At 41.0% G+C, this 15262-nt stretch overlaps 1 protein-coding gene across 3 annotated transcripts in view; it reads left to right on the plus strand.

Moving 5' to 3' along the window:
* Positions 1-15262, plus strand: part of GPR160 (G protein-coupled receptor 160) — a 36465-nt gene that overhangs the window by 16734 nt on the left and 4469 nt on the right. Inside the window, exons 2-3 of one of the 3 annotated variants that reach the window (XR_011648609.1) lie at positions 13083-13209; positions 13843-14112. The gene's annotated coding sequence lies outside the window, so the exon portion shown is untranslated. Of the gene's footprint in view, positions 1-13081; positions 13210-13842; positions 14113-15262 lie in introns of those variants that run through there. The other 2 variants (XR_011648608.1, XM_071214606.1) reach the window with 2 other exon arrangements.

Consider the following 15262-nt stretch of genomic DNA (forward strand, 5'->3'; position numbering starts at 1 on the left):
TCCTCCCTTGCTGGGGGCAGGGATGGTGCCACAGGTTGGGCAGCAAACTAAGCTTGCATGCCAAAACTGACAGCAGTTTCCCAGGTAGACTGAGGAATCTCTGCCTCCCCGCCTCCAGGGGCAGGGATGATGGAGCCTCAGGTGTGCCCAACAATCTAGTCAGTGTGGGCTGAAAGTGACTGCAGTTTCCTGGAGAGGGTGATGGAGCACTGTCTCTCCTGTTCTGTCAGGGGTAGGGGTGGAGCCACAGATGTGTCTGCCAGTCTAGTTCTTGCAGGCTGGAATCAGCTGCAGTTGCCCAGAGAGGCTGAGGGAGCATCGTCCCTTATACGCTGTCAGGGGTGGGGAGGAAACCACAGGACTGCCCAACACTCTAGTCTGTATGGGCCAGAAGCACCTGTAGTTGCCCAGAGAGGCTGGTTGGTGCAGGTTCCCCCAGCTTCTTCCCTTTTGGAGGTGGGGCTGGAGCCTTGCTAGGGCTGCAGTCCAACTTGGGTGGAAAGAAGCCAGTCCCTACTATCACTGCCATTTTCAGTCATCCCAGCTTCCCCTCATGGTAAGGGCAGAGTAGAAATGGGAGGCTACCAGCCTCTTTCTGATTTGGACAGGTTCAAACTTAAGCTGTTCTTAGGATTGAACTTCAGCCAGCCACATTTACTAATCAGTGGCTGAAGTTGGTGCCTGATCTCTTTTTCCCATTTTTGGGAAATAGAGCTTCCAACTCCAACATAGAATAGCCCCCAAGGTGTCTTGTGCCACCACGGGGCGATGGGCACTGGCCTCTGCTGTGTGGAGTGCTTGATTCACAAATCTTCACTGCAGATGGGCAATCTCCTCTTTCCATTCTTCAGAGGATGTTGCAGGATGCTCTTCTGGTCTCCTGGGCCCCCCAAACAGGTGATTTAGATAGATCTGGCTGATTACTGACTGCACTGTAGGGCAAGCTAGACTCTTGGAGCAACTTTCTTTGCTGCTGTTTTGCCCCTCTCTCCACCTCTAGTTTCTTACACTCCTTTTCTTATTTCAAGCTGCTTTCACTGGAGGGCAAATTCTGGAAGGAGGGGCATGTCAAAGAGGAGTTTCCCAATTCAGTCTTTCCCAGATGAAGCAGGGCCAGGGAGCCACAATGGGACACAGACTGGCTCCCAAGTGCCCTGGGGAGGGGTTCGGGAGGGGCACCGGGAACTTCTTCCACGGGTCCCCAAAGCTGAGCTTTCCTGACCTGACTAGCAAATACAGCCTTTCAGCTCACTGTCCCCCACAGCTCTCAGGAAGTGTAGTGTCTTTTACTGCTGCCTTTGTCGGAGCAGGATGGAACCCTGACCACCCTCGAAGCTAGGCCCCAGTGATCCAAACATGCTAATCAGCAGCTGTGCGCTGAGATTGGCCATGCTCACCCCTACTCTGGAGGAAGAGGATTGTTAATCCCCTTCTGTCACCTGGGAGCTAGGCAGGGGCTGGATGCTTTGGTGGCTTGCCATTAGGGTGGGGATGGGTGATGCTAACTGCTGCATAGAGAGAACAATTTACTGGTCTTTACCATAAGTTAGGAGCCTCTTCTTCCCACTCTTCCCTGTATGCTCTACAGTGTTCTGCTGGACTCTGGAGTTTAAAAATAGTTGTTTCAGACTGTTCCTGCCTGCTTATAATAGTTGGTTTGGTGGAACAACTAAATTCTAAAGCTTCCTACTCCACTATCTTCCCGTAGTCTTCACATCAGGCTGCTGTGATTTGATTCTTACACTGATTTGGTTGTCCTCAAGCTGCTTCTCTGTGTAGGGCAAGTTCTAAGACAGCAAGCCAGAGGTGAGTGTTCTAATTCTGTCTTTAGGCTCTTACCAGATTGAAGTGGCATAGAAGTGTGCACCCCAGTATGTGGCTTGGCGTTACTCTACTCCCTGTGGAACTAGGACCAGGACCTGCACTGAGAGCATGGGCTGGCTCCACACTGGGCCAAGGAGCAACAGCACCGGGAGAGTTTCTGTATTTAAGTTACCTTTTTCTTGTTTCAGTACTTGCCCAGTTGTTGCAATCCTTTAACTGTTTTCTGAAATTCTGAGAAAGATGGGCCCGCCAGATTTTGCTAGTTGTCGAAGATTCTATGGGGGAATGGGATCGTGGAGACTCTGGCTTCACCATCTTGGTTGGCCACAAATCCTGTGTCATTGTGGTTTTAATTAGGATTTTCTGGATGACTAATGATGTTGAACACCTTTTAAAGTGCTCTTGACCATTTGTACAGTTCTTTTTGAAGTTTCTAGGTGTTTTGCCCATTTCTGTTCTGGGTTTTTTATTTTTTTACTGTTTTTAGGTACTCTTTATATAGTCTGGACACAAGTCCTTGGATTTATGTATATGTGTCATGTATGTTTTCTCCCAATCTGTTTTTTGTCTTTTTGTTTTCTTATGATGAGTAGGAAAAAAATGATTCCTCAATTTTAAAAAGTCTACTTTATCCATTCTTTTCTTTTTATGGGTGGTGTTTTTTGTGTGTTCTCCTTAAGAATTCTTTACCTGCCTCAAGGTTGCAAAGATGTTTACTGTGGTTTACTTCAAGAAACTTTATAGTTTAAGCTTTTATGTTTAAGTCTGTGATATATCCTGAATTAGTTGGTGTGAATTATGGTTATAGTGTTGAGATTCTGGTTTTGTTTTTGTTTTTCCATACAGTTATCAAGCTTTTCTAGCATTATTTGTTGAAAACACTTTCCTTTACGCCATTAAATTGCATTGGTGCTTTGTTGTAAATCCAGTGTTTGTCCATTCTTAAGCCAATACCACACTGTCTGAGTTCTATATTTTATAAGTCTTGATATTAGATAATGTAATTCCTTCAACTTTGTTCCTTTTCAAAAATTTTTGGCTTTTCTTGCCCTATGCATTTCGATATACATTTTAGAATCACCTCAATTCCTATAAAATATACGGTTGAATTCTGGAAAAGACTTCATTGAATCTATAAATCAGTCTGGGGACCACTGACATCTTAAAAAATATTAATCTTACACATGAACATGGTATACCTCACCATTTATTTAGGTCTTCTTTAATTTTCTCAGCAGTGTTTCATATCTGTTAGTGTATATGTTCTGCACATCTTTTTTAAATGCTTATTTTTAACCTATTGTAAATGGCATTTTTATTTTGTTTTCAATTTTTGTTATATATAAAAGTACAATTTTAAAAATTAATCTCATATTCTGTAATCTTTCTAAATCCCCTTATTCTAAAAAATTTTACGCATATGCCTCCGAATTTTTGATATTTATAAATATTTCTATTAATAGTTTTATTTTATCCTTTCCAATCTGCACCCTTTCCCCCCCCCCCTTATTGTACTGGCTAGGACCTCCTAAAATGAGTAAGAAGTGGTTAGAGCTGATATTCTTGCTCTGTTCCCTATGTTAAGTGGGAAGTGTTTGTTCTTTCACCATTAAATGGGATGCTTGTTCTAGATTTTTCATAGATGTCATTAGTTGGATTGAGGAAATTTCTCTTCATTCCTACTTTTGCTGAGAGGTTATTTTTTTCTTTTTTTAAAATCATGAATGAATGATGAGTTTGTCCAAAGCTTTTTCTGCATCTCTCAAGATGATTGATTATATGTTGTTGTTTTTCTGTATTCTGTTCATGTGAAAGTCTCTTCATCAGTTCACATTTTCTCCTCACCTCAAGTTAGGAGAAAAAATACTGTTACTCAGTTTTAATATTTAAATATGTTGGCATAGTTCATTGATCTGGGAACTCCAGAGCATGATTTAGATACTTTGAATCGGACTATCTTCATAAAATACTTTATGAAGTAACTAGAGAGTAATATATGTATATGAGATAGAATTATTTGGCTTGAGGGTCCTGCCAGTCCTCCCAAACTTCTCTTGATCTCTGAAACTCTTATCATTAGTCTCATGCTTTAAAAATCAATCTGAGGAGATATGTATGTTATATTTTCTAAACCCTGAGGGAATGGAAATAAAACGGGTAAATGTTTAGGGTGGTGGAGCAGCGGGTTTCGGGTCTGGATCCTGCTATTCAAAGACTTTTGGGAGCCCTGGGCCCTGGCTGGTTGGTGGGTGCACTGGGTTTTGTGATGTTGAAGAACAGAGCTCCCTCAGGTGGTTGTTCAGCTTCACTTTCTCAGCAACGGCAAACAGCCAGGTTCCAGCAACCAGGAACAACCGAGCATGCGCACGAGCAGTGTCTTACGCCCTTTGGTGGTTGAGTCATACCACCTTACGCCCAGTTAAGAAGCCAGGGACTGAAAGTAAGGTCTTAGTAACTATTGAGCATGGATTTCTGATTGATACTTTTTTAAAAAAAATTTTAAGGTACCCAGGGAATGAACCCAGGACCTTGTATGTGGGAAGCCAGCACTCAATCACTGAGCCCCATTAACTTACCTGAATTGGGTTTTTTTCCCTTGTTCATTTTGCCTGTTGTTTTTGTTTTTTCAGGAAGCTCTGAGAACTGAACTCAGGACCTCTCATGTGGGAGGTGGACACTCAATTGCTTGAGCCACATCTGCTCCCTGATTGGTACTTTCTAAGTCATTGTATGGTTAAGTCCATTGTTTTTTTTGCTTAAGTGCAAGACTAAAGGAGATGATGATAATATTGACAAGTAGGAGACAAGCCTGAATTCAGATGTCTTTTTGAAGACTAAACTTCCTTTGTGAGCATGTTTGCTAAGTAGTCATTTGTATTAGTCAGCCAAAGGGGTGCTGATGCAAAATACCAAAAATGGGTTGGTTTTTATAAAGGGTATTTATTTGGGGTAGGAGCGTACAGTAACCAGGCCATAAAGCATAAGTTGCTTCCCAAAATCTGTGAAGGTTCAGGCTTCCTGGGTTCCTCTGGGCTCAGCTCCTTTGTTTTCTCCACAAGGTCAGCTGTAGACTATGAGGCTCTCTAGGCTTTGCCTCTCTCCACAAGGTCAGCTGTAGACTATCAGTCGAACGGCTCTGTCTCTTTCCCTGGGGTTTCTGCCATGTCTAAGGAGCCATCTCTATTCCTCTGTGTTCTTCGGGCTCAGGTCCTCTCTTCCCAGGGCTTGCTTCTGTTTTCTCTGCGTGCTGACTTCCTGGGGCTCCAGCTTAAGACTTCAGCATCAAACTCCAACATCAGAAACTCTCAACTCTGTCCTTTGCCATGCCTTTATTCTGTGAGTCCTAAACATAACTTAATCACGCCCAGGTACAGACCAGATTACAAACATAATCCAATATCCATTTTTGGGATTCATAACTATGTCAAACTGCAACATCATTCCATATGTATTTATATATTTCCAGTCATAATGCAAGCTAACATTGCCTACTTTGGGTTCTTTTTATCCTTTAACTATTGCTCTGTGACATGGTTTTGAAAATTTCCCATATTTGTTGAATTCTTTCTTTTAGACATATTCCTCTACATTGATATCCTTCTTAAAGTGTGGTTACCAAAAAACTGAACAACTAATACAAGGTATGGAACCCCTCCCTCCTTAATTCTGAACATTGTACTTGTATTAATTATCTGTTCCCACCAAAATGATGAAGAGGTAAATATCACTGTAGATTTTGCAGTGAATAAGAAGTTAGTGGCGGCGGACTTGGCCCAGTGGTTAGGGCGTCTGTCTACCACATGGGAGGTCCGCGGTTCAAGCCCCGGTCCTCCTTGACCTATGTGGAGCTGGCCCATGCGCAGTGCTGATGTGCACAAGGAGTGCCCTGCCACGCAGGGGTATCCCCCACAGGGGAGCCCCACGCGCAAGGTGTGCGCCCCGTAAGGAGAGCCGCCCAGCATGAAAGAAAGTGCATCCTGCCCAGGAATGGCGCCGCACACACGGAGAGGTGACACAACAAGATGACGCAACAAAAAGAGACACAGATTCCCATGCTGCTGACAACAGAAGTGGACAAAGAAGACGCAGCAAATAGACAGAGAACAGACAACCAGGGTGGTGGGGTGGGGGGGAAGGGGAGAGAAATAAATAAATAAATAAATCTTTGAAAAAAGAAGTTAGTAAGATCCAGTCACATTGAGGGTGAGATTATTAATTTTGCAAGCAAACATAAGAACCTGTATCTGAAAGAAGCAGGGCACATGTATCTTAATTTCTCCAGTCTACTATTTTATTATAAACAATATAATCAACAACAACTCAGGGAAACTAAGGTTAGCTCAGATAATACCACAGTTAGATGGTAGACAAGTCATACTGAGACATCAAGGATATAGTGCCAGTGGATAACTCTCATCAGTTAACCTTTCAGAAGTCAACTTGTAACCCAATTCTGTTTAACAGTTTTAATCCATGGGTGGTGATGTATTAGTGTGTATGTTTGTGTGCCAAACTTCTACTGGAAGCAGAAGTGAAAATGGCCTTGATAAACTGAGTATTTATAAATTGGACAAAGTGTATGAAGGGTCAAATAAAGATTAGTTAGTTTTATAAGTAGGAAGTTCAAATTGGAGAATACTTGGCTTTGTGCCTTTTCCTGGCAGGAAAAGCCCAGGGCTATGGCCAGTCACAATATATGTGAGCCTTTGCAGAATACCACAGTTCACACATCAGTGCTCTTGTTAAGAATACTTATAGGAGGCTGAGAGCAGACAAAAGATAGGTGAAGTTATCTCATAATTTGCAATATTAAGGCTTAGAAGGACTATGTTTACATTGAGGACACTACATAAAGAAGGCATTACAAGACTTACATAGGGGACCAGGGGAGAGAGCAAGAGAGATATTAATATTTAAGATTACATATCTAGTCAAGATGGCACAGGAGTTCAGCTCTGAACACCTAACAAGTGGTTATAATATAAAAAGTAATAACCAAATAAATAAATCTGGACTATAGTCATCCTTATCATCCAGGAAGTGAGCAGAAATACAAACGGGTAAGCAGGCTTAAGCTGCAGGACTGTCAGGCAGGAGCAGCTGGGCACTCAGATTCCTTGGAGTAAGAAGATGTGAAAATGTCCACATGAGCTGATCCCAGGGAGATGGAGCCAGGCTCCCTACTGGGAGCCAGGGACTGGAGTGTTCTCCTCCAACTCCAGTAAAGACGGTTGTCCGCCTGCGTCACTGGAAGTAATCAGCTTCTTGAAGTTGTGGAGACAAAGATACAGCCATAAAATAAGAAGCTAAGCCACACTGCCTTCTCAGCCCAGGGTCCAGAGCTACAGTATCATTGATGTCACAATTGAACAAGAGCACCAGGTGTCATTTTTAAAACCTGGTTTAGAAAAAGTCCTGGGGACAGGTAGAAAAGGATGAAAAACTACCTTAGGGTGGTTGTAGAGGGGGGAAAAATAAAACAATCTAAAACTAATTACTTAAAATGAGCTTGCAAACAAAAATTTCAAAATACAACAGGAAATATTAAGAAGAAAATTTCAACAAGCAGGACATAAATGAACTATAAGTTAAATTAATTTTTGGAACTTCTGAAAAAGACATTAAAATAAGTATGCTTAGATTTCTTGAATGAAAGCTTACAATAGATAAAAGTCAGGAAATAGGAAAAATCAGGAAATGTGAAACAAGAAGGGTAGGGATATGAAAAAGAACCAATTAAAAATATTTTGTATGAAGTAGAGTGGGCTAAAATGCTGTAAAAATAGATCTAAAATGTAATGAGTCAAAGGCAGCATACAGGTTTACTTCTGTCATGTTACAGTCTAGGGTGGGTATTTGAAGTCATCGATTGAATTTTATTTTCTTGGTTAGTTGTTTGCAGTGGTATCAGTGTAGTAATTCTGAAACTAGTGTGTGTATTGTATGATAGAACAAACGAATCAATATACTGGTATAGTTAGGAACCAGGTTCTCACTGGAAGAAGGGAGATACAAATATGGGATGGGATAAATGCAGAGAAATCCTGTGGTTAGATTTGAATTGGAGGTATCAGTTTCAACTCTTGAGTTTTGAAATATATATATTTTCTAGCTCTGCGTACAAAAAAAGCATAGATGAAATGATGCCCCAATAGCAATTTGCACACCTAGTGCTCAGGTCCTGGTTTCTAAATTCCATATTTTACTAAAAGTTTTCCAGGGCAAAGCAGATGTGGCTCAAGCAAATTGAGCTCTCATCTACCACATGGGAGGTCCCGAGTTCAGTTCCCCATGCCCCTTAAAGAAGACAAGACAGGCGGTGGACTTGGCCCAGTGGTTAGGGCATCTGTCTACCACATGGGAGGTCCATGGTTCAAACCCCGGGCCTCTTTGACCTGTGTGGAGCTGGCCCATGCGCAGTGCTGATGCGTGCAAGGAGTGCCATGCCACGCAGGGGTGTCCCCCACGTAGGGGAATCCCACGTGCAGGGAGTGCACCCCGTAGGGAGAGCCGCCCAGTGCGAAGGAGGGTGCAGCCTGCCCAGGAATGGTGCTGCACATACACAGAGCTGACACAAGATGATGCAACAAAAAGAAACACAGATACCTGTGCCGCTGACAACAACAGAAGCGGACAAAGAAGACACAGCAAATAGAGAACAGACAACTGGGGTGGGGGCGGGGGGAAGGGGAGAGAAAGAAATAAATAAATCTTAAAAAAAAAAAAAGACAAGACAGCAAACTGATGTGATGGGCAGGCATGGGGAGCTTACACAATAGATGGCACAACAAGGAAACAGTTCCCTGTGCCTCCTAGAGAAGACAAACAGTGAGCTGGTACAACAGGCAGGTGCGATGAGCTGCTGCAACAAGATGGCGCAACAAGGAGACACAGGAAACAAAATGAGAGACAAAGTAGCAAGCTGAGGTGGCTCAAGCGATGGAGCGCCTCTCTCCCACATGGAAGGCCCCAGGTTCAGTTTCTAGTGCCTCCTGAAGATAAGATGAATGGACACAGAGAGCAGACAGCCAGTGCAAAACAATGGGTGGGAGGTGCGTGAATAAGTTTTCCAGGGCTCCTTGAAAAACTGTGTCTTAAATTTCTTCATCTTTTAGGGTTGATGATATAATTTATTGTAGAAAGCAAGTTGTTCGTCCTTAGTGTACTAAGGTCAGAATTTTGGTGAGTGCATCCCATGAGGTCATTTAATGTGTTCTTCTGTTTTTCTTGTAAATCAGTTGTTGACTCTACAGGCTTGACCAGGTTCTAATATTTTTGCATGTCTACTTCATAGGTTGTGGTGTATTCTTCTATCTCTCTATGTTAGTAGCTGTTGACGACCATTGTCTACACACTTCATCGTTAGGGGAGTACAAATTGCGACAGTCCTTATTCCTTTATTAGCTAGAATATTTCTATAAAGGGACACATCCCCTCACTTACTATTATGTCACCTAGTGGTACAGTTGGTATAGGAAAGGCAGGGAACAGGCTTGAATCTTACCCTGCCTTTACCAATTTTCAAAGTTAATGACCTGGCACCCTTATGTCTGCATTACGACAACTTCAGTTTATTTGCTCATTTTAGAACCAAGTTTATTCCTTTAAAAAAATCAGATTATTGTTTTAGTGGGGTTATCAAAGGGAGCATAGGTAAGTGCATTTGTTGAGAAAGCCACCTTTTATTGGAAGTTGTATATTAATTTACGTAGCAGATTTTCTACTGTTGGGCATTGAAGTTGATTCCAGGTCTCCACTTTTATATCCAATACTGTGAAATGAACATTGTTGAAAATTAACTTAATAAAACTCTTACTTTAGTATGTAGTTTCAATGTTGACAAACGTACACACCCATGGAACCACCACTCAGATTTTTATATAGATCAAAAGATTTATATCCAGGTATAGAAAATTTCCAGGTCTGCGAAAAGCTCCCTGGTGCTCCTGTGCAGTTAATCCTCTCCATCCTGGTCCCAGGTTTCCACTGATGGGCTTTTTGGTCTTAAGGATTATTGTCTGTTCTAGATTTCTTAATAATTGGAATCACACAGTCTGTACTTTTTTGTCTTTTTTTTTCATTCAGCATGTTTTTGGGGTTTATCCATGTGTAGTATGTATCAATACTTCACTCCTCTTTATTGCTGAAACTGCTAACAATTTAAGAAACTGCCAACCTCTTTTCAAAAGTGATGGTTCTGGGAAACGGTTGTGGCTCAACCAACTGGGCTCTTGTCTACCATATAGGAGGTCCAGGGTTCAATGCCCAGGGCTTCCTGGTGAGGGCAAGCTGGTCCACACAGAGTGGCAGCCCACACGGGAATGCTGCCTAGCGCAGGAAAGCCGCCCAGTGCAGGAGTGCCAGCCAACGCCGAGAGCTGGCGCGGCAAGATGACGCAAAAAGAGACACAGAGGAGAGAAAATATGAAAATATAGCAGAACAGGGACTTGAGGTGGCACGAGAGTAATTGCCTCTCTCCTACTCCGGAAGGTCCCAGGATCAGTTCCTGGAGGCCCCTAATGAGAATACAGGCAGACACAGAAGAACACACAGCTAATGGACACAGAGCAGACAACGGGGGGGATGGGAGAAGGGGGAGAAATAAAATAAATCTTTAAAAAAAGTGGTGGTTCCATATTATACTACCGTAAGCAATGTATGAGAGTTCCCGTTCTACTTCTTTGCCAACACATGTATTGTCAGCCTTTTTCATTTTCTCTAGTCCTAGAGGGTGCTCAGTGGTCTTCTCATTGTGGTTTCCATTTACATTTCTCTGATGTGTCTGTTTAAATTTTTTGCCCCCCCCCCCCTTTTTAACTGGGCTATGTATTATTAAGTTGTAAGAGTCCTTTTATATCCTGGATCCAAGTCATTTCTCAGATTTTTTTTTTTTTTAAGATTTATTTATTTAACTCCTCCCCCCCCCCCCCCCCCGTTGTCTGTTCTCTGTGTCTTTTTGCTGCGTCTCGTTTCTTTGTCCGCTTCTGTTGTCGTCAGTGGCACGGGAAGTGTGGGCGGCGCCATTCCTGGGCAGGCTGCACTTTCTTTCCCGCTGGGCGGCTCTCCTTATGGGGTGCACTCCTTGCGCGTGGGGCTCCCTGACACGGGGGACATCCCTGCGTGGCACGGCACTCCTTGCGCGCATCGGCACTGTGCATGGGCCAGCTCCACACGGGTCAAGGAGGCCCGGGGTTTGACCCATGGATCTCCCATGTGGTTGGCGGATGCCCTAACCACTGGGCCAAGTCTGCTTCCCTTGATTAATATTTTATTGATGGTCTAATTTTGCAACTCTTTTTTCTGCTTTTATCAGCATAAAAATGAAACTTGGGAAAGGGAAAATCAAGGCCTTGCTAGTTGCACTAACAACATATGGAAATATCAAATTTCTCTTTAGAAAATCATCTCTGGAAAGATACACAAGTAATCCAAACTGGTTGTATCTAGGGAGAGAACCTGGACTTGGATAGGAGGAGGGAGCAGAGTGGGTAGGAGGGGCAATTTTAGTGTATAAACTTATGTAGTTTAACATGTAAATTATAATTCCAATTTAAAAACTAAATTCAATAAAAATATTCCTTTTCTGTATTTCCTTAATTTTCTTATTTTGAATCTAAGTATACCATGTACTGAACAAAAACGTCTACTTCTTTAAAAATTATTAGATAATGTGTTTGTTCACTAAATTTTGACACATCATCAAGTAAGGACCAGATTTTGAAGAGTTTATTTACCTTTTGAAAGAATAAAAATACACTATCAGGAGTGTTATGTGGCTCAAGCAGTTGAGCCCCCACCTTCCACATGGGAGGTCCCATGTTCAGTTCCTAGTGCCTCCTGGAAAAAAAAACAAAGGAACAAGCAAAACAAACAAAAAAACCAACTCAGGGAAGCTGATGTGGCTCAGTGGTTGAGTGCCGGCTTCCCACATATGAGGTGCCGGGTTCAATCTCCGTTCCCTGGTACCTCAATAAAAACACTAGGGGAGTGGATGTAGCTCAAGTGGTTGAGCATCTGCTTCCCATGTACAAGGTACTGGGTTTGATACCTGATACATCCAAAAGCAAACATAAAGCCAACTCTCATTGGGGAGCAGATGTATCTCAGTGGTTGAGCACCTGCTTTCCATGCACAAGGTGCTAGGTTCAATTCCTAGCACCTCCTAACAAAAATACACTAAATGAACCAGTTAGTCGTGTTATTATGGGTACCAATAATCAAAATCCTTATCTTTGGATGTTACTTTTAGAGAGCTCTTTCACAGATATAAATTGGGTCCTTTTTTACATTTCCATTTGTGAGTTCACCCATAATTGTGGCTTACAAAGAACAGGAGATTTGAAATCTGACTTGAAGTTGAACTTCAGCTTCAATACTTACCAGTTGTGTGACCTGGAGAAATTAAGCTTGTTTCCTCAAGGGGCAAGATAATATATACCTTTTGTGATTGTTGTAAGGATTAGTGCAAACGGTTTATAAAACAAGGATGAGACTCAAAGCATTATTTCTCTCACGGGCTTTCTCAACGCATCAGGGTCAGCAAATATAGCTGAGTGCTAATTCCACTTTCTACACCACATTAGACCAGTGTGTTACTGTCACCTGTGCTTATTTCTCATTCTGCAGCTTAATGCAGATGGTTTTGTTAAACTCTTCTAGATTACATATGAAGTGGAACAGCATAGCTATTTGATAACTGTTTTAGAAGAGAAAGGGACTGGTCAGAGCAATGATTCTGAAAGTGTGGTTCAGGTAACCTTGAAAAGGTGAAAAGGTCCTTGGGATTTTTTCAGGGAGCTCCAAGATCAAAATTATTTTCATGATACTACTAAGAAGTTATTTACCTTTTTTAAAAAATTACTTTTAAACTCTCAAAATATAGAGGACTTTTCCGGAAGCTATGTGATATGTGCTATCGTGACTGATTATGTATAGATAAGAATTCATTTGTGTTAAGCCAAACACTGAAGCAATTTGTAAAAACGTAAAACAGTGTCACCCGTCTCTCTTGAATTTGTTTGGGAAAACATAGTAATTTTTCATTTAATAAATACTGTTTATGTTGACATGCAACGAGTGTTAAGGGGTCCTGAAACCAGAGTATCTCCTTCTTCCTTTTGCTAGAAAGGCACGTAGTGGCACTTTGTTACAGCCTCAGTCCCACAGAAAGGTTTCCTAACAGGAATCTGGAGCCAGCTACACCATACTCCAGTCACGGAAATGGTTATTGATGGTTATTTTCTGTTTCTTTCACACAGAGCTTACTCACATAGCATTTGGTATGGCAAAATGAAATGCAAGGAAACAAAAGTAAGATAACTGAAGGCTGTAAAACAAATAAAATAGAAGACAAACAGCCAAGAAAGAACAACCGGAGAAAGCATGGTACGTATGGTGTGTTAAAAATTGTTTTATAAATAGAAAAGCAGAGACTGGCTCAGTGTAAAGAAATCATGAAATCATGATTTGTTTCCCCTAAGCCCTGCTAATAACACTCAAATTGGTCCTGGTTCAGGCTGATCACAAAGCCAAGCCCATGGGAAATTAAAGTTTCCATATGATACAATAGAGTTGATTCATAAGTAGTTTTTAAAAATCATGCAGGAAAATGACCTTATCTTAAAAATCTCTGAATCCCCACAGTAACTGTGAATATTTTTCCAAGGAAAATTTGGAACAGGTAGCCTATTGTAGCATTTTTGTCCTGTCCTGGCGGGCAGCTTAAAGTCACAAATATTGGAATTTTGAAGACATTTAATGGTTTGGGAGAGGGGGAAGAAGTGGTAGAACATATAAAATTGGTATCATCTAAGAATGTCTTCACTGGTTTCCATGATCATGGTATTCAGGAACCTTTATAAAATGACCAAAGTGTTATTTTTCAGTTTACTTCCTTTCAATTGCTTTTTATTGCCACAAGTTGCCTATTTCCTTTGGGCCTTGTTTTTCACACTTCTAAACTCTCTGTTCAGCTCTATGTTCCCTTACATATTTCCCTTTCTGATTTGTCTTTTTTAGAATCCTCTTCTGTAAAGGTTCTGCCTTCGTGCCTGGAGGCTGTGGTTTTTGATCCCGCTCCCACTGTCCAATGATGGCCTTCCTTAGCCCCTGGAAGGTATTCATGGTTATATCCCTTCTTCAAGGACGAACCTGCTTTTCTGGCCCAATTGGCTCCATCCCTGAAAGTCAATGACAAATGGAAATTTGGGAAACTATCCACTGACTTAAACACAGATTCTTTAACTTTACTTATTTAATTTTGGAGTTATAAAAGCAGTATTAATTAAGGTAAATGATATTTCTCTTTTATCCTGAAGATAGTATTTTTTAAAATAGAGGTTGGTAAAAACCCACATTATTTCCCTTCCTCCCTCCCATTATAAATCATCATTTGCTGTTTAAAACTAAACCTATTATTTTTCTTGGTACAAAGACTTCATATGGTCTTATCATTTTATCTAGGCTTCCTTATGCAAGGAGCACCACTTATAAGGCCAAAGGTGTTTTTCATAGCGCCTGCTATGTTTCTACGCCCTTGTATATCAAAATCTGAAATAGAACTTTTTGGGAGAGAAGGTCAAGTTAAACTATAGTATGTTTTAATGTAGGAAAAAACTTGATTATTTTATACTTTTACTGATGTATGATTTTTTTATAACTACCTTTATACATATATGTATGTAAATACCCGTATTGTTTGTATACCTTAACTGAGTTTATGACCATTAAGATTTATGGCTCTAAGAATAAGGGTTCAATCTGTCAACAGAGCCAAGAGTGGCAGTCTCTTTCTCTCACTTTTTTTTTTTCTTTTTTTTTACCCTGACAATATCCTTACTACTCACTTGAAATTTAATCATCAGCAATCTGGTGCTCTCAGGCAAATTCAGAGTTTTCACTTTTCAGATTTGATACTCTTATTTTTCTCAAAGTTTGGGAAATACAGAAAAACCTACAAATATATTACCAAATTGATAATTTGATATATACCTTTTTAGTCAGTTTCATGCATGTATAATTTTTTCTTACAAAAACTAGATGACATGCTGCAGTTTTCTAACCTGCATTTCACTGAACTAAACATATTGTGGAAATTTATATCATTTTTTAAAACATGTATCAAATTTACAAGGCTTAAAACAAAATATAGAAAATGTAGAGTGAAAATTAAGTAGAAAAACATTTTTAATGGCTGTGAAATTGTACAGTAAGGCTGTGTGCCATATATCATTTTAAACTCACCTCCGGTTGGAATTGGGGAGGGGGGTTATTATTGTTTGGTTTTGGTTTGCTTTTTATAAATGCTGTTCAAACAGTCTTGAAAAAACAACTTAGAGTAAACCATGTTTTTCCCCCCTAAGGATAAATTTTTGAAACTCCTTCTTTACCTTTTTTTGCTCTCCTGATTTCCTCCTGACCTTTTTCTGTCATACTCTCT

This window comes from Dasypus novemcinctus, chromosome 4 (assembly GCF_030445035.2).
Source record: "Dasypus novemcinctus isolate mDasNov1 chromosome 4, mDasNov1.1.hap2, whole genome shotgun sequence".
NCBI lineage: Eukaryota > Metazoa > Chordata > Mammalia > Cingulata > Dasypodidae > Dasypus > Dasypus novemcinctus.